This window comes from Thermobia domestica, chromosome 6 (genome assembly GCF_964235325.1).
Source record: "Thermobia domestica chromosome 6, izTheDome1.hap1.1, whole genome shotgun sequence".
Taxonomy (NCBI): domain Eukaryota; kingdom Metazoa; phylum Arthropoda; class Insecta; order Zygentoma; family Lepismatidae; genus Thermobia; species Thermobia domestica.
Genome location: NC_137459.1, coordinates 134,108,353 through 134,132,498, shown reverse-complemented (window position 1 = coordinate 134,132,498; position 24,146 = coordinate 134,108,353). Strand labels below are relative to the sequence as shown.

The following is a 24,146-nucleotide window of genomic DNA, read 5'->3' as shown; positions in this document are numbered from 1 at the left end:
TACTGGGTAGGTGGGTGTGCGTAACTCGATGTGCAACCACCTCCTCGTGGTGAGTTCTTGGTTATTTTGCGTACAGAGCAAAATAAGCGTAGAGTTGCACAAAGAAAATCGTGTTATATCAAGGACTATGCCTATAATCATCGTTAACGTGGCATTCCAAACATAATTTTGGACATTAATTCCAACAACTGAGCTAATATGGTTGTACTTTGACTCATAAACATTTTAAAATTATTTACTGGCAATGCTACAAGTTTATTTTAATAAAATAATTGTATTATAGGCATCAGGTAAGTCTAAAAACGACCACAAGTAGCTTTTCTGTCATTGGTGTTTTGCGTGTTGCCTAACCAAACACTTAAAAAAACTTCAAGTACATTGGGGCAGGGTAAGGGGTTGTCCAAAACATTAAAAAAAAAAAAAAAAATCAGTAAGGTCGGTGCCACTAATTGCACCTTTTCCGCACGAGCCGTCATCGAATTTCCAACAAAAGTGCAAAACGCTCCACCCTAATGTACATCCCGATATAATTCCAAAAACATTGTGGACTGCAGTTATATATGAGACTATAAGAATATATCAAGCATGCTACTCTTAGGTTCTTTGGCAATCAAATACTAATTGGTTTGGTGTTTTATCTTGTACTAAAAATTGAATTATGTAGTGCAATTTTGAAATCAAGCTTTACCACTTCAATTAAAAATGGAATAATAGAATTACTGTGTGATGCCAACATCAGGTGTGGTCGAGGAGCGTTTTGGTTTGGTTGGTCCGGGGAGGCTCTAAGGCGAGTTCTAGACCGGGCGATAACTACCCTAGTTGCGTCGCTGGTTGTCGGTGACTTCTTCAAAACTCTTATTTCCATCATATTCTTCCAGTTTACGTCTTTTGCATTACTTCCCTCTGATTCTCGAGTTTAATTCTAAGTTCTTTGGATAGCTGTTTGAAGTTGAAGAAGTCACTATGCTATAGTTCCACTACCTCAAAAGGCTCCTTTCTACGAGCCAGTTTGATCACAGGGACCAGTTGTGAAGGCACAAAAATATTTCCTGCTTGCTTAAACAACATATTAAAACAAATTACGCATTAAGGTGAATACACACATGCACACAAATAAAAAGTCCTTTGAGATACGCCTCTGTGTGAACAATAGAAACTTACCTTTATTATATTATTATTATTATTATTATTATTTTGCAAACTGTCGTATCTTGAGTTACGGCAGTTCGAGAGAAATTTAATTCTCTACAATTGAGATACGACGATAATCAAACTGCTTATTCCAGAGTTATATTTAGGAATTTAGATACGACTATTAAAGAGCAGTATAGAGCTCCTAAAGGGGAATTCGGGACTGGCCTTAACTCAAAAATCGTTTTTTTTTTAGATACGACACTTTGCAAACAAAGGACGATATGGAACTAACAACATAAAGTAAAGTATAATAGTTTTCTAGTAATAGAGTTTATTAAGTGGACTTACTTTAAAGACACCCTGTAGTACTTTAAGCAATACTGTACATTATCCCCACCTCATGTGTTGAGTTCCGAATACCTATTGAAGGTTGTTCTGCCATCGATCAAGCACCATTTCTTTAAAGTCGGTGGTATTGGTAGTTTGTTTTCTTCGTATCTCTCAAAACTTTTGTCGCAAATGTCCCTTTCCCTATCTCACGCAGTTTCTTCTGGGTCTGTCATCTATAAAACTTGTACTGAGGGACATGGTGCATTCAACATATGCAATCTATTCCAGTCTCACATTTTAATTCTTTATTGAACATGATATTTTACATGTTTCTACCTGAAACAATTATAATGATTACAATGTGCAGATATGCACTCTCGTCGTATTTTCATATAGGACACACTGAATATAATATTTTTCTTTAGGGCTACTCTGTCATCGCCCCTGTCCCCAATCCAATTTTACATTAATGTAATCCACAACAACAAAATTGCTTGTTTCACTGGACCTTGATCCGACCATTCGTTCTCCAGTTATGGTGATTTTTTTTCCCATTCAGATCATCTTCAGTAGGCTATAGGTTGGAACAGACACAATTTCGTGACAGTGGTTTCGTACTCCAAATTGCTTATTTTGTGATTGTTAATCATTCTTTCAAGTCTTACCGAAAGTTAACAGAAACGTCCGGTATGAAGGCTACCAAATTTCATGAAATAAATAAAATAAAATAAAATAAATATTAAAACACATTCTTTCCTTAAAAATAAAGTAAATCGTACTAAAAAATATAATTCTGTTTTCTTTTTTTAAAGTCAAGTGAATATCGTTTCACAGTGTGCAAATTATGCGAATTTAATACTCAAACTTGACGTAGTGCATCTATAAGTACTGGTTGCAATAGAGTAGTAAGATCAAAGATAGAATCTGTTCCTCGGCCCTGAATCCATATCAAAAATCGTTATTTCTTACTGTTTTTGTTCTATGGCGATAAAGGTCGAAACAAAACATCGTTTTTGGAACCACTTCCGGTTGAATAGAGCTTCAACGGAGAAGATGAAACCTTTTCTTGCGACGCTGAATTGATTGCAAAAAAAACGCATCTTAATAGCATTTACTGTTTTTACTCTTCTGGAATCAGTATTGAAACCGGAAGTATTGTAAATTTGAACTACTTCCGGTTTTGGTAGAGCGTTGTGGATAGTCACGATATATTGGCTTGAGACGTTTAATCATTTGCAAAAAATGTTCCTTGCTATCTGTTACTTTTCCGTTCTATAGTGGTAAATATTGCAACCAGAAATATCTAGTTTTAACACTTCCGGTTTGAATAGATGGTTTACGGACCAGACGAAACCTATTCTTGGGACCAGGGCCGCCCACAGGGGGGATGTATGGCGCAAGCTGCGCCATTGAGAAAAATTTTGGGGGGGGGATTTTACTCTACTTTCGAACTAGCAATTTTACTGTCGGAATAGCATTAAAACACGATTTTGAGAAGCTAATTTTCAAACATTTTCCGGGGTGAACCCCTGTACCCCCTGCTTCGATACTCGATGAATGAAGTACCGCGCAAGTAGCCGTATGAAAGGTAAGGTTGGTTCGTTTTAAGACAGAAGGGCCGCCCACAGGAGGGATGAATGGCGCAAGTTGTGCCATCGAGAAAAAAATTGGGGGAATAAAAAAATTGGGGAAGAATTTTACTCTAATGTCGAATAAGTAATTTTGCTGTCGTCAGAATAACATTGGAACACGATACGATTTTTTTTAAATCTCGAGAATGAATCCCCCTACTCCCTGCTTAGAAACTCTATGAATGAAGTACCGCGCAAGTTGCTGTATGAAAGGATGGGCTGGTCGGTTTATCGCTTTGTGTAGGTAATTTACCCATTTTCTGCTGGGAGCATTTATTTATTTCTTATTTATACCATGTACGACACTTAATAAGTAATGCTGTTCAATTGCTACATGATGTATAATAAATGAATTAATGATAATATTTTATATAGTTTTCTGTTTGTGCGATTACATTTTCCACTTAATTAAAAAGAAGTGAAATCACAAAAATGAGCGCCAAGTTCTGGTGAACAACAGTTACAAACACTCAAGGAATCACTTTCAAATTTAGATTTGAAACTTGCCTATGTTGTCTGTTGAAAATTATAAAGTAGTTTGACATAATTGTGAGCTAGTGGTAACCATACAGACAACAGCCAAGTTTCAAATCTAAATTTGAAGTGAGCCAGTGAGTGTTTATAACTGTTGTCCACCAGAACTTGGCGCCTATTTTTGTGATTTCAATTCTTTTTAAGGCCACTCGTACTTGGCTCTTTTACAGAAATGTTTTTTGTTGGATATCACTTCTTTTTGTAGGCTAATTTCGAGGATAGCATTTTCTTTTGGTATCAAACTCAATAACTTGTAACTTGCGTCTTACTTTTCATGTACAAGGGAATTATATCAATATTTTGTAAAGAAAAAAATAATACTACTAATTGTAAAAAAAATAATACCTGTGCCATACACAGTGTGTAGAAGTTTTTATACCCTTCAATATCCTTATAGAACATATTTAGTATTGTACACTACCAAGACTACTAATAAAAGTAATGCCATTTTTATAATTACAACTGCCCCTACTACTACTACAAGCATTCTATAATACTACTACAGGAAATAAAAACAACAACAAAAATAACAATTACTAGCACTATAAAAACTACTGCTACACTGGGCAATTGTTTTTAGAGGACTTGAGTTTTGAGGAAGGAAGAGATTATTAGTTTAGGGGGGGGAGTGCGCCATCAGCTTTGGGGGGATGGGCACCCCTGCTTGGGACGCAAACTCAATGCAGAAAACCGAATCTTGATAACATTTACCGTTGTTGCTCTACGGAAATCAGTATTGGAACCGGAAGTAATAGTAAATTTGAACCAATTCCTGTTTAGGTAGAGTGTTGTGTATAGTCATGATATGTTGTCTCGAGACGGTAAATTGTCTGCAGAAAACCACCTCTTGCTGTCTGTTGCCGTTTTTGTTATGGTGATAAATGTTGAAAACGGAAATGGCTAATTTTAACCACTTCCAGATTGAATAGAGGGTTAGTGGAGTAGACAAAACCTATTATTGGAACGCTAAATTGATGCACAAAATCCAATTTTGATAGCATTTACCGTTTTTGCCCTTTGAAAATCAGTATTACAATAAAACCGCTTCTTGGTATATTTTACCGTTTTCATTCTATGGCGACAAATATTGAAACCAGAAATGACTAATTAGAACAACTTCTGATTTGAATAGAGAGTTAATGAAAGTGATAGTACTTATCCTGAGAACGTTGAATAGATAAAAAGAAACTGCATCTCAATATCCCTTACCGTTTTTGCTCTGATACCTGTCGACAGACCGACGGACGAACAAAGCCGTTGTATAAGCTCTTATATGTATTAATTTTCTTATAAAAAAAACTTTGTTAGTTTATAGTACAATTTTTTTAGTGTTTACATTTTAGTACGATTTAATTTTAAAAAGAAAGTATGTTTTGATTTTTTTACATGTAGTACAATTTTATTTTATATTATTTAGATTCCCCGCGGGAGCTCATGTGGTTCGAATCCCACGTTAAGCTGTAGGTTCACGTTAGATCTTCAGTTAATCAGTTCTTGAAATCTATTGCACTTTCACAATTTGAAACGTAATTTACAACGGTCGCCAGCATGTTATACTGTACATACCAACTGAAAAGCATTTTTGGTTGCCTAACGGAATAGGATAAATACTTAGCAGAGATCAACACACAAATAACTTCATCAAGATATATATAGGGTGTTTAATAAGTAATGGTCATAAATTAAACCGTAGATAGTACACGCCAAAACTAACAAAAAAGTCTTAGTAAACATGTGTCCGCAAACGCTTCGTAACGGAGATAGGGGCTGTCGAATGTGTGGGAAAATGAGGTTTAAAGACGAATATCTCAAAAAGTATGAATTGGACAGAGGGCGGTCCAATGAATGACTATCGAAGTCAGACCTGCGCTATGCAGAGATGCATGGTTGATAACTCTGCAATGCACGCGCAAGGGATTTCCCAAAGAAACGGAGGGATTCCCGGAAAATTGTCCAAGGAAAGGGGGGCTCGAGATGAACATCGAGGGCGAGTCTACCCACGAGTAATTCATAAGTCGTGGTACCAGGTCGAAAGCTCGAAAAGATACAAAATGGTGTATTACAAGAAGCAAAAAATGATGGACATGTCGTGTTTCTCCATATCAACAAACAGAAATCGTCATGTTGGTAATGTGTACAGTATTAATCATAAGGTAAACAGTAAATACCCAGACGTGTAACCACAGAAGAGATGCATAAGAAATTAACTCACTTCTATCGTTAAAGTAAATGTTGGAAGTGTCGTCCATTCATGCGAATGCATGCTCGTACCCGTCTTCGCAAAGATCCACGTACTCGTGATAACATGATGGCATCCTGTTGAATATGTCCGCAACATTGTTTCACCCTTTCTCGAAGGTCTTCTAATGTTGCAACAGGGGTAGAATAAACGTGCGATTTCACATGCCACAGAGAAAGAAATCTAAAGGATTTAAGTCCGGGGAGCGCGGAGGCCAAGCAATAGGACCCCAACGTCCTATCCACTTTCGTCCGAATTGGGCATGTAAATGTTCTCTGACACGGTTAAGGAAATGTGCTGGCGCTCCATCATGCATAATCCACAGTCGCTGACGCCTATCGAGAGGTATATTTTCGAGTAGAAGCGGCAAATCGTGTTGGAGAAATCCCAAATATGAGATCCCAGTTAATGCAGTAGGAAGAAAGAATGAACCTAAGAGGTGATCACCTAAGACTCCTACCCACATATTTAAGGAAAACCTACGCTGATGTCCTACCTCCACTATTGCATGTGGATTCGCAGGGGTCCATACATGAGAATTGTGAAAATTTGCAATGCCATCCCAGGTGAATTGTCCTTCATCAGTAAATAGGACTCCATCAGTGAAATGAGGATTGCCAGTAATTTGTCTGCGAGGCCACTGACAAAACTGCATTCTCGCCCGAAAGTCTGTAAGGGTCAGAGGTTGGACACGTTGCAGATGGTATGTGTACAAGTGCTGTTCATGAAGAATGTGCCATACGGGCGCATTGGATACGTGTTCGGCAAGTCCCACACGTCTTGTGCTCGTTCCTGGGTTTTTGTCCACTGCCTGTAGCACGCGTTCTTCTAACGCGTTCTACCAGTGTTTCTTTCGGCCATTCCATTCATTTTCGCGCATCGTTTGTTTTACCTTGGTATTGGTACAGTAAAGGACTACTCTGTACATGTACATTCGTCTTAGGAATGTGCTCTGAAGTAGTTCACAACATGCATTACCACTTTTATTCGATTGCTTCTCTCATTTCCTGCTGGTTATGCAACCGCATTTCCTGAAATGCAACCACACACGGCACGTAAACATTGTCCGCCATTTTGTGTCTTTTCGAGCTTTCGACCTGGTACCACGACTTATGAATTACTGGTGGATAGACTCGGCCTCGATGTTCATCTCGAGCCCCCCTTTCCTTGGACAATTTTCCGGGAATCCCTCCGTTTCTTTGGGGAATCTCTTGCGCGTGCATTGCACAGTTGGCAACCATGCATTTCTGCATAGCGCAGGTCTGACTTTGATAGTCATTCATTGGACCGCCCTCTGTCCGATTCATACTTTTTGAGATATTCGTCTCCAAACCTCATTTTCCCACACTTTCGACAGCCCCTATCTCCGTTACGAAGCGTTTGCGGACACATGTTTACTAAGACTTTTTTGTTAGTTTTGGCGTGTACTATCTACGGTTTAATTTATGACCATTACTTATTAAACACCCTGTATATGATATTTCAAAACAACACCGACATCGTTTGGGAGGTGATTCCTGACACCAAGATAAGACGAAATGTATAGACCAACCTGCATGCAAAAATCCGTTATTTCGGAGTTATAGGCTGCCGAAAACATGAAAAAATTCTTTAATACTAAGGGACATACTGTAGTGGGGTCAAGGCTTCACTTAAGAAGTAATATGTGCGCTATCCGAAAATACATGTTTCAGAATCCTGCGGTACTCACGCAACAACGTTTATAGAGGGAGTTTGGCTACGAGCATATAATTTGAAATAATCATCAGCGACCTCTATAATAATTATTGCAGAAGTATCGGAGGATTCTGAAACATGATATTTGGATAAAGCACATTCTATTTCCTAAGTGAAGTCTTGACCCGACTATGATACGCCCCATAATATTGGAGCTATGGACCTTTAAAGTTCATTTTTTCATGTTTCCGGCATTCTGTAAGTCCGAAATAACGGATTTCTGCACTCAGGTTTGCGTTCTTAAATGTGTTTCAGCAGTGTATTTCAGAAAAAAAAATAAGCAAAATAGAACCCCTGTGCATACGAACGAACAGGGGACATCCAAAAATTACTTTTTCGTTTTGTAGGGATCACGAAGCGCGTAAATTTGTCGGAATTTTTTATTTCTTTCAGACATTAGACGATTTTACTTCTAAGATTGCTCCAATGTAAAAACAATGAATTTTCTGGGATCCCCACGTAATTGCCCTTTTCTTACAAGCTATATAATCCAACATAGAAAGGTTCACAATAGCTTGTATATATTTCAGGGGTAATAGATTTGTGATCATGCCAAACAATGAACATACCCTCAATGAAGAAAAGGGATGCAGAAACTGTTATATTTATGTTCTTCGTATTCTTCTAAGTAATGCTGAGAAAAAAATAACCAAAATACGTTTATTCTGAAGTGATTGTAGATATTGCCGTATATTTACATGTGTGCTTATTAGATACTATTTGCATATAGTGTAGACATTTTTGTGAAACCAGCTCTTAAAATCATCGATAGTTGGATTATATTTGTCTTTCGTTTGTTATTTATTACGGATTGTGTTAAAAGTGTATTTAACACGAATAAAACATTGTATGAAAAATTAATGCTGCTTAGTTTCAGCTCTTTCTTTTACCTTTGTCTTTTAGAGGACATTATTTGAATTTTTTTTAAGGAAATAAAAATATTAAAAACACACACACACATAAAATCCAAATAATCTTAAATCTTAGGAATGACTTCATAAATTTCAAGATAAGATATTGATCGACAGCCATTGACCTGTTACCAAGATATTGGGATTTAGAATTTATAACATTGAATGATACAGTGAAAGTCAGGCAACATTCTCCTGTATGTATTCGACATTTTCAGACTTATAACAGGAAAATCAAAAACTGTAGTAATTTATACTAATAAATAGAATACTAGCTTTCACATAAGTGTGGTTATGGTTTTGAGCTGAGGGTTTTGTGTTATCAAATCACTAATCCACTAAAGATTAGTTGAGTCTTTTTTAATTTATTAAAGTGAATTCCCTTTAGCATTATAAGAGCCACAATGTCACAATGCCTCAGTTCACCTCTAGTGCGTCGGGACTCTGGTTCGATCCTTGCTGTTGCCAAGTGAACTGACATTTTTTCTATGTCAAGGAATACGGCGGTAGGATATTGGACATCAATATTCTTTAAAGGAACGCCGTGAAGGGCATATGCAAAATATATGTTCGCTCTCTAATGTAATGAGACAAATCAAAAGTAAATAGAAGTAGCATAGTACATTTTATAAAAATATTGCTTTTATATGATTCTTTATGCTGAAATAGCATTGCCAGCAAATTAACTGGGAATTAATTTTACGCACTTTAATTTTACTAGCTTCAGCTACAAATTGGTGAAACTATATTGTAATAGTTTCTGTTAGAAAATTAGCCATAACTTTTTTTTTAATCTGTAAAATTGTTTTTTGATAACAACTAGTAATCCTGCGTAACCGAATTAACGAGTGAAGTTCAAAGTTAAGTTGCAAAGGGCTCACATTTTTTAAAAAATATTTATCCAGCCTCACGTGACGATTGGGGACTACCTGAATTAAGAAACAGTGAAATAAGGTCTAGAAGGTCAGAATTAACTGCAATGGATACTGATAATCTGACGATAACACTTAACTAGAAACCGTCTGGCTGGCCACAGCCTTCGTGAGTTAAGAACTACAGGGAGTTCCGTTTTTAAAAGATAAGCCTTAAATTAAATTTCCTGGAATTGCAACCCAACTAGAATTAGACGGCGTTTAGCTCTAAGTAATGTGTAATCAGCACATTAGCCAGCATGGCTGTTTCTTCTATTTTCATAGTTTCAGTTCAAGAAGACTTTAACTCAAATAGATCGCCAACTCCCTAACAATGATGAATCAATACTATAAACATTGTGCCACCCGACAATCGAACCAGGGAATACACGTTTCAAAAGAATGAGTGCTAAACATCGTAGAATATGTGGTTAAACTGTTTTGTTTTTAGATTTGTATGTAAGATCAGTGAATAAATATATTGCTTCAAACAAGCTTTAGAAAGAATTAACAAACAGTTTATACATTCTCGCTTTCAGAGATGGAAAACGAATTTTTAATACATCAAACTAAACTAAACAAATTCCCTTCTCAACCATCTTTTCTTTTATTATTACTATTTCTTTTAGATTTTTTAGTGCCAAACTGTCTTTTGCCTGTTTATAGGGGAGAAATGACTTTTCAACAAGAAATGAGGTGATTGGACATAGAGAGTTCGGAGTTTCCATCTGAGCAAGATTCGCGGATCCCACACATATAATGGTTGATAGTTTTGAGATTTCTTAATCCTGGATTTCAGCAAAACATCTTATCCAACGTCTTTTTAGCTATTTTTCCAGTTTCATCTGGGGCAGAACTTGCTTTCTTAACAAGTTCAAGTGACTCGTAGAGGGATGCACTTTGAGTTTCTTGATGCGTAATTGTTTCAGCAATTGTGGGAAATTGAACAAAAATGAAATTAATATCTTGATAGACAGTATCATTTTATAATGCTAGAAAAGATAATTTCAGAAAATAGGAAAAACAATTTCTTAAAAGACACACGAAACTACCGATTCAGATTGTTAAAAATGTTAAAATGATGCATAACTTCAAGCAGAAATATGAGAATATCGTAAGAAAAAAATCAAATGTTTTCTTTAACGTCTCATGATTATGCCCATTACGCTAAGGGAGACGATGATTAAAGCAAGTAAATGACGATGTAAGAATTGGTGGAATGAGAAAGTGGGATGAAACGGGAGTACCTGAGAAAACCCACGGACACGATGTTGTCCATCACAAACTTACTTAGCCGGGGATTGAATCAGGAACACCACACACCAGAGGTAAGTATTCTGTCACTGAGCCTCCGTGTTCCCTGTGAATATCGTTAGAATATGCACTCATTTTCAAAATATTGATTTGTGTTTGCGCATATGCATTTTTTTAAATCAGGCCCTAGTACGAAGTAAGGTTTAGAAGTTACGGTGTTCATGGCATGGTACTTTGTTGAAGTGGAAGAATGGTTTGAGCTAATGATGGTACAGTCATACCTGTAAGTCTATAAGGTATTCATTATGCTTCACACCACTTGTTAGTTTTGAAAATTACACAATAACAACAAACAATATAACAAATTTGAGAACTAGGTCTATGAGATGTAAAATATTGTTAAATGAAAGAAAAACTGTTTCCCAGACAATCAACATAATGCAGAAATTAGGGTGCCAGACAGTAATGGCGTCATAAACTATGCACCCAGATACCTGGCTTATACGTAAAAAAAGACTTGAAATAGTTGTAAGTTTATTTCATGGCATTTTATAGTTACTATAGTGCTGATTCTAAATTTTTAATATTCTTTATTGTCTTTAAATAATGTTACTAAAATTAGAAAAAAAGTTAGGAGAGAATAGTGATAACCCTCATGTTTCATGAAAATGTTTGAGTACATAATAGACAGTGATGCGTTCTTAAGCAAGACGAATGAGAAATTAAAGCTAGAATAGGCGTATTATGCATATTCTGCGCGTGATAGAATCGCTGTATGGTACACTTTGTGCAGCGAGGATTGCTTTCAGGAAAAAAAGAAAATCAGCAACGAAGCTAGATATTTTTAAAGCAAGGACCACTAAAATTTTGAGGTCATTCGTGGATTTGAGAAAACTCTAAATTAACGACTCTAAAACACACTCAACATATTCCACACACACACACACACACACACACACATATATATATATATATATATATATATATATATATATATATATATATATATATATATATATATATATATATATATAGTAACATGAGGGAGATCCTGGGTTGAAACCCGCTCATCATTCTGATTAAGGTTTTTTTTTCGGGATTTCTGAGTAAGGTGGTGACGGAGTTCCATTATTCATAGACAGCTTTTTGTTCTTTATTAAGAGCTGTTTATCTTTATTTTGTATAATCTTAGACGATCGTTGCCTTTGTTTCATTGAAACTAAGTGATAATATTTTTCAAGAGAAAGGAAATAATATATAAAAAAACGAATCACAAAATAGTTTTACAACGAAAATATGTTCCCAACTCACTATAGGGTCAATCCATTTTAAGTGATCAAGCATGTGCGGCTTGGCCATCTCCAAAAGATCTAATTTTTTCATGAATATTTATTCTATATCAGGATTCTTCAAAATCGCGACCATTGGATTTTTAAAACATCTCGTAGCTACGCAGCGGCTGACGCCAGTTTGCGTTTTCTCGACTTGAGGCATTTATAGATTATTCAATATCTCCACATGAGTTAGTCCTGCCGAAATGAAAATTGCTGGGCGTCTCCAACTTGTGAAGAGCTAAAACTTTGTCCTCTTACTATTTTTGCCTGAAACCACTTAAAAGGGGTGAAATCAGGGCCTACAGTAGCAACATTTTTGGACATTGAAGACAGGTTTGGGAAGAGGAAGCAACAGACGTAGAGGTCTGAATTTGTGTGTGTATCTAGTACGGAGTCATAAGTTTATACTCACAAATTTCCAGAACAGTAGCTACTCCCAAAGACCTGAAAAAAATCGTAAAGTTGGAGAATTATGCCACTGTCTTATCACAATCACAGCAGCACTGGTGAAGAATGCCGCTATCACCAGAAGGCGAGAAAAGTCAAAATGCATACTTGACAAAAAGTTTGTAACTACTCATTGTTCTTGCTGCTTGCTATATCAATGATATTCAATCATGTTTATCCTTGTTTTAACTGTCAACTTATGTAGGGGACTTTTACCCTTTCGTTTGATCGACATTCCCCAGTCAGTGAACACTCACTCGCTGTAAACAATAACTGGGGAATGTATTTCAAACGAAAGGACAAAAGTCCTCTGCATAAGTTGACAGTTAAAACAAGAATAAACATGATTGAATATCATTGATATAGCAAGCAGCAAGAGCGAGAGTACTTATGGACTTTCTGTCAAGTGTGCATTTTGACTTTTCTCGCTTTCTGGTGATAGCGGCATTTTCACCAGTGCTGCTATGAGTATGATAAGCAGTGATGTAAATTTTCCGAGTCATAAAAACGTACTCCACTTATTCTTACATCGTTGTTTAGCCATAAAATTTTTTGGTAATTAATATTGTCTGAAAAAAAGTTTCATGAAGTGAAAATCTAACGCTTCTTTATTTCTGCAAAAATGTTTCAAAAACTCCATTGTGTTCTTCCTTAAGAATTCACCTTTGATCTCATAAAATCATATTTCGTGAGTTTAGTAGGTGTAAGACGAAGTTTTCTCATAGCTTTACTACTTTTCTGGATTTACATACTTGCAACATATATAAATAAGTAGAGATGATATAAAGTACCTATTGTAAATTTTTGACTACCCAAAATTCCAGTTTAAGTAACTCATGGAAACAAATACTGAACATTTTCTGGAAATGAGCATTTATTTATTCATGTATTCATTTAGAAGAAAAAGTAAAACTTAACTAATAAGCAATCTGACTTATCTGTGTAGTTGTTTTTCCAATAAAATAATTTTAAAAAACGTAAAAAGTTGCGCTATTAGTGCTACGTTCCAAAAACAGGAAAAGTAATTTCATTTTAATTTACAAAATAAATATATTTTTTTATTATATATGCACTTGTTCTATCAAGTAGTTGTTATTTCTAATATATGTTTATACATAATAATGTTAGTTTTGCAATACAAAATATCTGCTTTAAGATATTGATTATACAAAACTAAAATATTGAAGTTACGATTTTAAACATAATAAAATCAAAGCATTTTTTTCTTATTTTCTGTTACAAAAATTATCTTCATAAGGAACTATAATGTAGTTATTTCATTACATAGGCAGGTTCATTTGTGAAGAAATGGTGGAATTTTCTGTTTTCGAAATAATTAATAAATTCACAGAGGTTTCTTTTCACTTTCTTGTTACATTTTAAACAATGGGATGGAATATTTATAGTCTACGAACTCGATCTATGTTTTCTCCACTTTACACACACACAAAGAGAGAGAGGGAGAGAGAGAGAGAAAGAGAGAGACTATATCATTTTTTACTTACGAACTCGAAATATTAGAAAATTTTCCGATTCACAAAAGCTAATTGGAAAATAATTTGTTGCTGTCTAAATTTCCTCTACAGAAATTCAATTTCATAGCTCAATATGCAGTTAAAAATAGTGGAAAATTTTGCACCTAACATCACTATGCATAATATTCAAAATTGTTGGGCTTATTTAAAGTTTTTCCACTTGTTTCTACATCGTAATGAAAATTTTCCGATCCATGGAAATTCCTTTTACTTGTTTCTACAGAGCAATAAAACTTTCCGATTCACAAAAAGTGAATCATAAAACTTTTAGTTTCCAAATGAAAATTTTCCGATTAATATTTTTTTCAGTTTTTCCATTTTTCGGTTCATGAAAAATTGTTTCACTTGTTCCTACATAGTACTGGAAATTTTCTGAATCACAATTTATCATTTCTATACATGAATTCAATCAGTTTTATGGTTACTGAGGAATTGTTACTTGATCACTGATATTTATTTGGAGCGGAAAATTTTCCGGAAAAATATAGCGGAAAATTTTCCACCTTACATCATTAATGATAAGACAGTGAGTCACAACTAGAAGAAAGAAACGAGCTTGAGAACCTTGACTGGACTAACCATTCATCCTACTTTATTTTACTTTACAACAACGAATTTTTAGTTGAATTTGTGAACAAAACACCTCCTAGAGTATGACATCATTCTTTAATACTTTGACCTCCTTCTGCTCAAAACACAAAACGCGTTTTGTTGTGTGTTATGCTATACTAAAGAAGTAACTATTCTCAAAATTCCAGATTTTTTTTCCAGGCCCATTGGAGATATTGGACAATGAAACATGTCAAATTGGCATAATTCCCCAAATTTAAGATTTTTTCAGGTCTTTGGGAGCAGTTGCAGGTCTGCAAATTTTTGTGTATAAACTTATGACCCACGACTATATGCATATATAAATTCAGACCTCTACGTCAGTTGTTTCATCCTCCCAAACATGTCTTCAATGTTTACAAATGTTGCTACTGCAGGCCCTGATTTCACCCCTTTCAAGTGGTTTTAGACAAAAATGTGAAGAGATCAAAGTTTTAGCTCTGCACAAGTTGGAGACGTCCAGCAATTTTCAATTTGGTAGGATAAATACATGCTGAGATATTGAAAACAACGTAAACGCTTGAAATCGAGAAAACGCCAAATGGCGGCTGCCGCTGCGTCGCCATGCGATGTTGTAAAAAAATAATAATTAATTGTGGTTTTGAAGTACTCTTATATCAAGTCGACATTTCTGAACAAATTAGACTTTTTTGAAAAGGTTGAGCGGCAATTTTCCCTTTTTCTCGATAACTTAGCAAGGACTGGCCCTATAGTTGACGTTTGTTTCTAGTAGCCAAATTAAAGGTTGGTTCCTTAGGAATTATCCAAAGTTGCTATGGATGAGTTAAATGACTTCGTCATTTCTGCTCTCAATCTAAACGCAAGAATCTAGAACTCGCATTTTTGGTTGCAAACAATACGTCTGCTAGATAAAGAAGCATAGTGTACGTTTCACTTTATTTTCATGTAATTAGTTTTCCCGTCCCTTACTTCCCGTCCCTTTCCCCTTTCCTCTTTCAGGGACTTGAACAAAAATTGCAATTCTCTCTTTCATGAAATGAAGTGAAATCTTTCAGTTTTACGTCCCATGGTTATACCGTGTAGGCTAAAGGAGACGGTGATGATGAGAAATGAATGAAATGGAGCAATGAAGAAAGATGAAAGAAACCGAGCATAACCAAGAAAACCACGAACACGGTGTTTGTCCACCACAAAATCCACTTATCGTAAGCTGGAATCGAACCAGGGATCCCACACAACAAGGGTGAACGCTCCACCACTGAACCACCGCGCCACCTCTCTTTCATTATGATATTTGTAAGTCAATGCAAACATAACCATTATCAGTTCCATATGCATCTGACAACTTTGGAACCCAGAGGAAAAAAATGAAGGACAAATAATGGTAAAAATACGGCGTGCTTAACCTATCCATTACATCAAAAAGACTTAAATGTTGGATACCACAAATCCTAATCCTAACTATATATAAAACTACATGAGCTGACACAAATTATTGAGCACTTCCTGCAGTGCTACAATGATTAAATTTGGCATGATTGTAGCTTTCCGGAACTAACCGACAGGAAAATTGCCAAAAGTGAATATTTTTAATTTTTAAGAGGTTTAAAGAAGGGATAAAGAATTTCCTCATGTTATTTAAATGGGCCTTTTTTGGACCTATAATCTCATGTTTTAGGTACTTAGAATTGGAATAAAATTTTGAAATTTGGTATGCTTGTACGTTTTCATTAGAAACATTAGAAACATTAGAATTGTGGATTCAAGAGGTGGGAAGCCGTAGGCCGAGCAAAGACTGTGTGGGGGCAAAGCCCCCGGATGGGCAGATTCAGGAAATATTAAGAGCAAGTTCACGAATTTTACTGTTGATGCAAAGACCGATAGATAAGAAATGCGACGCCGTAGGCCGAGCAGACTTGGAGGTCTGGGGGCGGAGCCCCAGTTACCCAAAGACTTGTTATATATTTGTACTAAGTTTTTTAAAAATATTTTAGTAGCAACATGGCCACTTCTGAGAAAGGGCCACTGGAAGGTCAGATGTTCGAGTAGGGGGTCTTCGTCCCCCTTTAAATCCACCATTGAAGAAAATAACTAACGTACTAGCAAAATCATACAAATTAACGCTTTAGGTTAGCACTAAACCTTAATTTTTCTTTTGTTTTAAGCATACTATATTTTATCAAGACACATTCATGAAATGGTTTGATAAATAATGTTTGAAATTTATTCGAAAGCAAAAATCAAATACATTTTGTTACCTAGGTAAAGTCATCAATGCAGCCCGGATCTATACGCAAAATGCATGTTTATTTTAACATGTAGAACCGTATGGAAAGTATTTTTTCTTTCTAACAGACTTGTAAGGAGTCGTTTAAGACGCATATGGTAGCGCATATAAGTGCATATTTTGAGTGAATTTCGATGTGCACGCATATTTCGTAAACTTTTCAGGGCGCTGCCTGTTTCCGAATTTTATTGCTGCATACTAGCATATTTTAGAGTATATCACAAGAAAGTGGGTTATATTTAAAGTGAACTGAATCACTTCGTATACGCAGATGTAGAATAAAATTTGTTTTTAAAAAACGTTGAGTTTGTTGCTAACAATTTTAAATTCACTGACGATTGCAACAGAGGTCACTAAGGTAAGATATTTTTCTAAGAAATTGAAATTTTATTTTCTTAGTGATATTTCAGTGCATATGTTAAATTTTTAAATGCATATTTTAGAGCATATTTTTTTAAAAATATTTTTCGTGTATATTTTCATGCATATCTTGGGGTTTGTTTGTGCACGGAAATCCGGGCTCTAGTCATCATCATCAAATATATGAACTACTTCATAGTGGCTCCCTTCGAAAGTGAAAGTTTTTCTAATGTGGCACATGGTTGTACATTTCAAATCACATTACTAGCTACCCGGCCACTAAAATGATCACAAAATCTTCCTGAAACTGGCATGCACTCGAAACGGGAACTTTATGAGAAAACATTATGTATATTTTAGTGTTTGAAGTGCTTATTACTCTATGCCTGCTTAAGGATCCAGACAATTAAAACTACAGCACAACACATTGCAGTATGGTTCCAGGTGTTCATAATTTTATAGTTTTAGAAAAATGAGGTAGCTGTTATTGCAATCTGTGTAATGAAGTCAGGAATTATGTATGCGAGAAAAGTCATTAATTTTATTCATGAAAATCAAAATGTCAACTTTGTTGATGAAGTTGAACTCAGGTTTTTGTAAATTTTAAATTTGATAGAAAGCATCGTATGCATAGCGTTATTTGAAAAATAACAAGGTCAAAACTTGTAATCTTTCTTAAATTGTTGGAAGCAGAAAATATGTCATTAATATTTTCTATGTCGACAGAAAGGCGCTTGTGAATAGTCAAAATAGTATATGTAATGATAAAGCAATATTTCTTTCAGTAGATAATACAAATTACCATTTCAATTAAAATGAAGATAAATTGATAGCAAATATTTTGTGGTACATTAGGCTCCAAAACACTTCTTATTTTCTTAGTCATTAGGATATTGCAACATTTTTTTTAAAATGTCATTTTTACTTTCCTAAAATTTGGTAATCTTTAATATACAGTATAACTGCCATTCAGCTAATTAGAAAGGCAAAATAGTTTAGATATCTAAAGACAATAACTCACATAAAAATACCAGGTATTCAATCAAAAGATCTTCTACTCAATCCAAGTATCGAGTCCCAGAGCTTCGGATTGACAATGGAGAAGACTGAAAAGTAATCATCAGTTTAAAAACTGTAAGTACAAAATGAGAGGCTACTGCCTGGTCAAACATCAACAGCGTCTGCAATAGTGAAGTATGACCTTCGAATATTTAAACTGTCTATTTGCATATCACATGATTTTTTTTTGGAAATCCCTAAAGATAAAAGATTTGCATACTTAAACATTCAGCTTATTTCTGAGATTTAACTCAATTATAAGTGAAAGTACTACTAAATAATATATTATTTACTATAATAATATAAAACCAGAGGTACTAGTAAATATTACTACTCCCAATCTTAGTAGAATAATACGAGTAGACGTTTTATTCTTTACTAGCATATATTATCCGCTTCGCTGCGTTGAAATGAAAATTTAAACACACAACTCCGTATCTCATGTGTGTAGTACCCGTGAAATATGCTGTTTTCGTTTTTAATGGCATCGAATTAAACAACATCGAAAAGATCATTGATCATCTCGGCGACCCCGAAAACCATGGATTCGACGTTAATATTGGTAATTTTCGATCATTTATATATCCCCCCCAGATATATATATATATATATATATATATATATATATATATATGGGAAAACGGGGTAATGGCACGCTGTGTATAATTGCACGCATCCCTGTTTACAAAGAAGCAGAAGGAGGAGAAGGCCTGAATGGTGCTCAACCCTACCAACAACGTGCCCAACGAACCTCACTTGAGTGGGAGAGCGCTGCGCAGAACGTACTGGGGAGTATGACCATATATTGAAAATCTTTGTCTTTCTTCAAAAATTTCACCAGTTTTCTTTAGTGGTTAAGTTCAAACTTACTTCTGGGGTACGGTATTTTTGTAGTCAATATGTATGAATAATCAATTTAGAATAAATATAGAGTTAGTATTTTCTTATAATATTTACGCATGCCAATTAAGAACTAAAAAATCAAGATGGCATGATTTGGGGTAATACCATGCGTGAAAACAAGAGTGCGTGTGATTAAAAATGCTTCATCAGGCTCTGAAAAGTGTGGTACGTTCCCAATGAACCCAGAAGTTTTATGGATGCTGATTTTGCTGCAAGTGATCAGTGTTGTAGTCAGACTGAGGAGAATATGGAAGCAGACCTTTCTCATGATGCAATGGACTCGACAAAACAAAAATTTAGTGACTTTTCTGAACTGTCAGTCGCTAGACCATCAAGAGAAGTCACCAATTCCGAAAAATTCTCCACAATAGTACCAGCAATTTCTCCAATTCCTAGGCAAAAACCATCGTCAGTGAAGCAGAAGGGAAAGCACCAAAGCTCAGAAATTCTAACAGCAATGCGTCCTAAGGCTCTTCTGCAATAAAAAGAGCGAAGAAAGCAAATACATTTAGGGAATATCATCATATGGAACTTTAAAAAATAATTTATCGGAGAACTCAACTGTTGCGTGCTATTACCCTCAACTGCAGGGTAACTGCACGCAGTGTAAGGTTTCAAATTTCCGTCTGCTATCTTATAACGGAGAGTAATTACGCAATAGTTCCGAGTTATTTCATAGTAAACATACGTAGGTATGTACAGCACTATTCATTAGATTCCATGGTGCTCTCTCATTGCTGTTCCGAGCAATTAAAAAAAAACGCGTGTCATTACCCTCTTTTCCCCTATATATATATATATATATATATATATATATATATATATATATATATATATAGATAGATAGATAGATAGATAGTTAGATAGATAGATATAGATATAGATAGATAGATAGATAGATAGATATCGATATATTTTCCCCTCCACCATGTTGCGGGCCATGGCATCGAAAGTGTCACCGTTCATCTCAGCGACCCCAAAAAATATGGATTCAGCACTAATATAGGTCATTTTCGATCACTTTTAAATATCTTTTCCTCCCCATCCCCCAAGTTTCTGGGTTGAATTTGAATTTGAACGGGATCAAAAGTATCACTGTTCATCTAAGCGGCCTAGAAAAATATAAATTCGACACTGATAGTGGCCATTTTCGATCATTTTTATATATCTCTTTCTCCCCTCTCCCAAGTGGCGGCGCTGATTTTGGATTTAAACCGGATCGGAAATGTCACTGTTCATCTGCATGATCCCGAAAATTATGGATTAGACACTAATATTGGTCATTTTCGATTATTATTAGTATACATAGGTCCCCCTTCCCCTCCTCCGTGCTGCGGCACACGGCATAAGAATCGTCACTTAATCTCAGCTACTCATAAAACTATGGATTCGACACTAATATTAGTCATTTTTGATCATTTTTAAATGTTTATCCCCCTCCACTGAACTTAGATTCATATAATGTAGCGAAACCAAAACTAACAATTTACTCAGTATGATGTGCTTATTCCGTAAAAAAATATGAAATTAGATTTAGGGGCCGTCCAAAAATTTTGTGGCGCCTGATACAAAAAAAATAATATATTTCATTCAATTAAACATTTTCTTGTACGCCTTATATGTGAAGAACTACATGTAATGAAGCCAAACCAAAACTAACAATTTACTCAATATGATGTGCTTATTTCGTAAAAAAATATGAAAACTTGATTTAGGGGCCATTCAAAAATTTTGTGGCTCCTGATCCAAAAATGTCGATATATTTCATTGAACCAAACATTTTCTTGTATGCCTTATAGGTGGAGAATTACATATAGTGTAGCCAAACACAAACTTTCAGTTAACTTAATATGTTGTAAGTATTGCGTAGAAAATACGAAAAGTCGATTTAGGAGCCGTTTCAAACTTTTGCGGCCCGTAATTCTTGGCCAAGATTGAAATCCCTTGATGCATTTTTTGATCATTCGTAAAATTCTTGGCCAAGATCGCAATCTTTTGATCCATTTTTTGGATCATTCCTAAAATTCTTGTTTAAACATATTCTTACAATATTATTTTGCTGAGCAATCAAAGGTTTTAAATGAGTAGGGTAAGTATCACCCCAAATTAATATACCATACGTAAATATACTATTTACAAGAGTATAATATACAGTACGTAATATTTTTATGCTTACAATGTTTCGTAATTCAACAAATTTATATAATAATTTTCTTAATATTGTGGAATATGTGTAATGTGAGAAGACCATTTTAGATGTTTATCAATAAACATACCTAAGTGTTTTACTTTAGTTTCGCTAATAAGAGGACTACAGTTATATTTTTCAGTATTTTGACAATAATGCAATTTTAGTGACATGTTTCCCGGCCGTCCTGCTAGTTGGCGAAAAGCAGTCATATACCTGTTTTTTCATCATTTACCTAGGTAATACTAACTGATGATTATCAAGCCATTGCTTCACTTTCTTAATTTCCGCTTCAGCTTTCTTGAATACATCTGTCCATGTTTTATCAGTAAATATAAGAGAGGTGTCATCAACAGATGATTGTACAGGGGTTTGACAAAAAATCTGAAACGTATGCAAAAGTGAGAAAATCATACCTAGAATGGTGTGGGGCCTCCCTTTGCATCCAAAACAACTTGGATCCGACGTGGAATGGACGTATACAGCTCCTGAATCGTGATGTGTGGAATTTTGTACCATTGTTCCTCCAAAACATGCTCCAGTTCCTTAAGGGATGCTGGTGGAGGGTAATGAGACAAAAACGCCTTTCTAACTCAGATAACAAAGGTTCAGTGATGTTCAGATCTGGTGATTGTGGGACCCAGAGAGGTGTGATAGCTCCTGGTCATTTCCTCAAACCATGATTTCACCGTTTTTGCAGCGTGACAGAGTGCCAAATAATCTTGGTAGATGCCATCACCATCAGGGAACAATATTTGGGCCGTGAGTAGAACCTGGTCCCCCAAAATGGCCTCATACGCCTTAGCATTCATCACTCCATGCAGGGCTATGATGGGATCTGCAGAAAACCACGAAATCACTGCGCATACTGTAACAGAACCAGCCCCATGCTTTACAGTTGGGAGCAAACAGTCTATGTCATAGGCCTGCGATGGTGTTCTCCATACGTAAACACGAGCGGTTGTTGGAAACAAGGTGAAGGTCGATTTATCGGACCACATTACGTGTTTTCACTACTCATGAGTTCACGCCTTGTGGTCCTTGCACCACTGGATACGCCTCTTCGCATTTGCTGCTGTGACCAGGGATTTAGCGATAGAGGCCCTGCCATTAATTGTCATTTTATGAAGTTCCTGTCGCACTGTTTTCGATGAAACCGGGTTTTGTAGGCCGGAATTTAGTTCATACCTAACTTTCATTGCAGTGATTTTCTTTATAGCTGCTACAATCCGTTCTAATGCCCGGTCCCTATCTGACAGGATTGTCTTTCGACCACTGTTGTGCTTTGCAGACGCCGTTTGCCCATGAATTGTGTATGCCCTCTTGACATTGAAGACGATGCCTTTCGATACACCTTCAATGTTCACCACTGTTGCCACTCAAGCTTCAACCAGACGGGCATCAACGATCATGCCTGTTTGTAAGTCTGTCAGGTCGCCCATTTTACCGCACCATTTTCACACCATGACACTCACAGGTGAACTGGTTACCGCTGCCGGAAGAGGAAGGTCCACATGACACATTAAAAACAAAAAACGATCGGCAACCGCAACACGTGTTGTACAGTGGAGGGCCAAACTTACGTGCCCTGTATGAAGTGTTCTTAGATTTTTTGTTTATCCCCTGTATATGACCGTCCATTTTTAAATTTCAAAAATCATTTATATAAATTAAAAATAATACTGGACCTAATACAGTTCCTTGTGGGACTCCTTGTTTTAAATATGAATAATTGCTTTGAAAATTACCTATTTGTACGGCCTGTTTTCTTTCAAATAACTGCTAAACCAAGATAGCAATATACCTCTTATTCCACATCTTTCTAGTTTATTTGAGAGAATTTTGTGCGATATTGTGTCGAATACATTAGCGAGGTCTAGGAAAACTGCAATTAGTTTTTTAGCTTTATCAACATTTTTAGAAACAATCTCTGTTAAATTGTACTCCGCATCTGATGTACATTTACATTTTTGAAATCCATATTAATATGAAGAAAAGAATTTAGTTTTTTTTTCAAGAAAATTAACTAATCTTCTCTTTATACATTTTTCTAACATTTTAGCAGCGTTACTGAGGATTGATATATGTCTATAGTTATTAGGATCAGCCTTTGATCCTTTTGATCCTTTATATATATATATATATATATATATATATATATATATATATATATATATATATTAACGTGGGTTCCTGTCACCACGTCATGGCGCGTCCTCAGGTTTCGAATTGAGGAGAAGGCCTCTAGATATAGAGGTTAGCTGCGAATATACTGAATAAGCAGTCGCGAACAGCCGACTAGGAGTGGTCCTCCAGCTTGGGGGTTTGGGTAGAGCTAACAACCTCATCCTGTAAAAAAAAGCACTTGTTGAGAAATATTCACGAAAGCCTCGGACAAGGACTGATAACTTGGCACGACCTCAGCAAAAGAAAATGGACATGAGATTTGGAACATGGAATGTTAGGAGTCTTTATAGGGCAGGCGCGTTAAAATCCGTAACGAGTGAGTTAGAGAAATACAGAACGGACTTAGTAGGAGTTCAGGAAGTTAGGTGGGAAGGAAATGGATCTGTTAATACCGGAAATTTTACGTTCTTTTACGGGGAAGGGAATAATTATCACCAGTTAGGAACAGGGTTTTTCGTTCATAAACGTATATTACCAGCAATTAAACGGGTTGAATTTGTTACTGACAGACTTTCTTTTATTACTCTTAAGGGACGGTGGAGTGATATTATTGTTTTAAATGTACAGCCCCAACTTAAGATAAGGGCGACGATAG

The 24,146-nt window shown here is 35.7% G+C and overlaps 1 protein-coding gene across 2 annotated transcripts in view; it reads left to right on the top strand.

Moving 5' to 3' along the window:
• Positions 1 to 24,146, top strand: part of LOC145688227 (IQ motif and ubiquitin-like domain-containing protein) — a 212,069-nt gene that overhangs the window by 30,615 nt on the left and 157,308 nt on the right. Inside the window, exon 1 of one of the 2 annotated variants that reach the window (XM_081762138.1) lies at positions 18,231 to 18,348. The exons of the other annotated variant lie outside the window; for it this stretch is intronic. The gene's annotated coding sequence lies outside the window, so the exon portion shown is untranslated. Of the gene's footprint in view, positions 1 to 18,230; positions 18,349 to 24,146 lie in introns of those variants that run through there. 2 annotated transcript variants of the gene reach the window in all.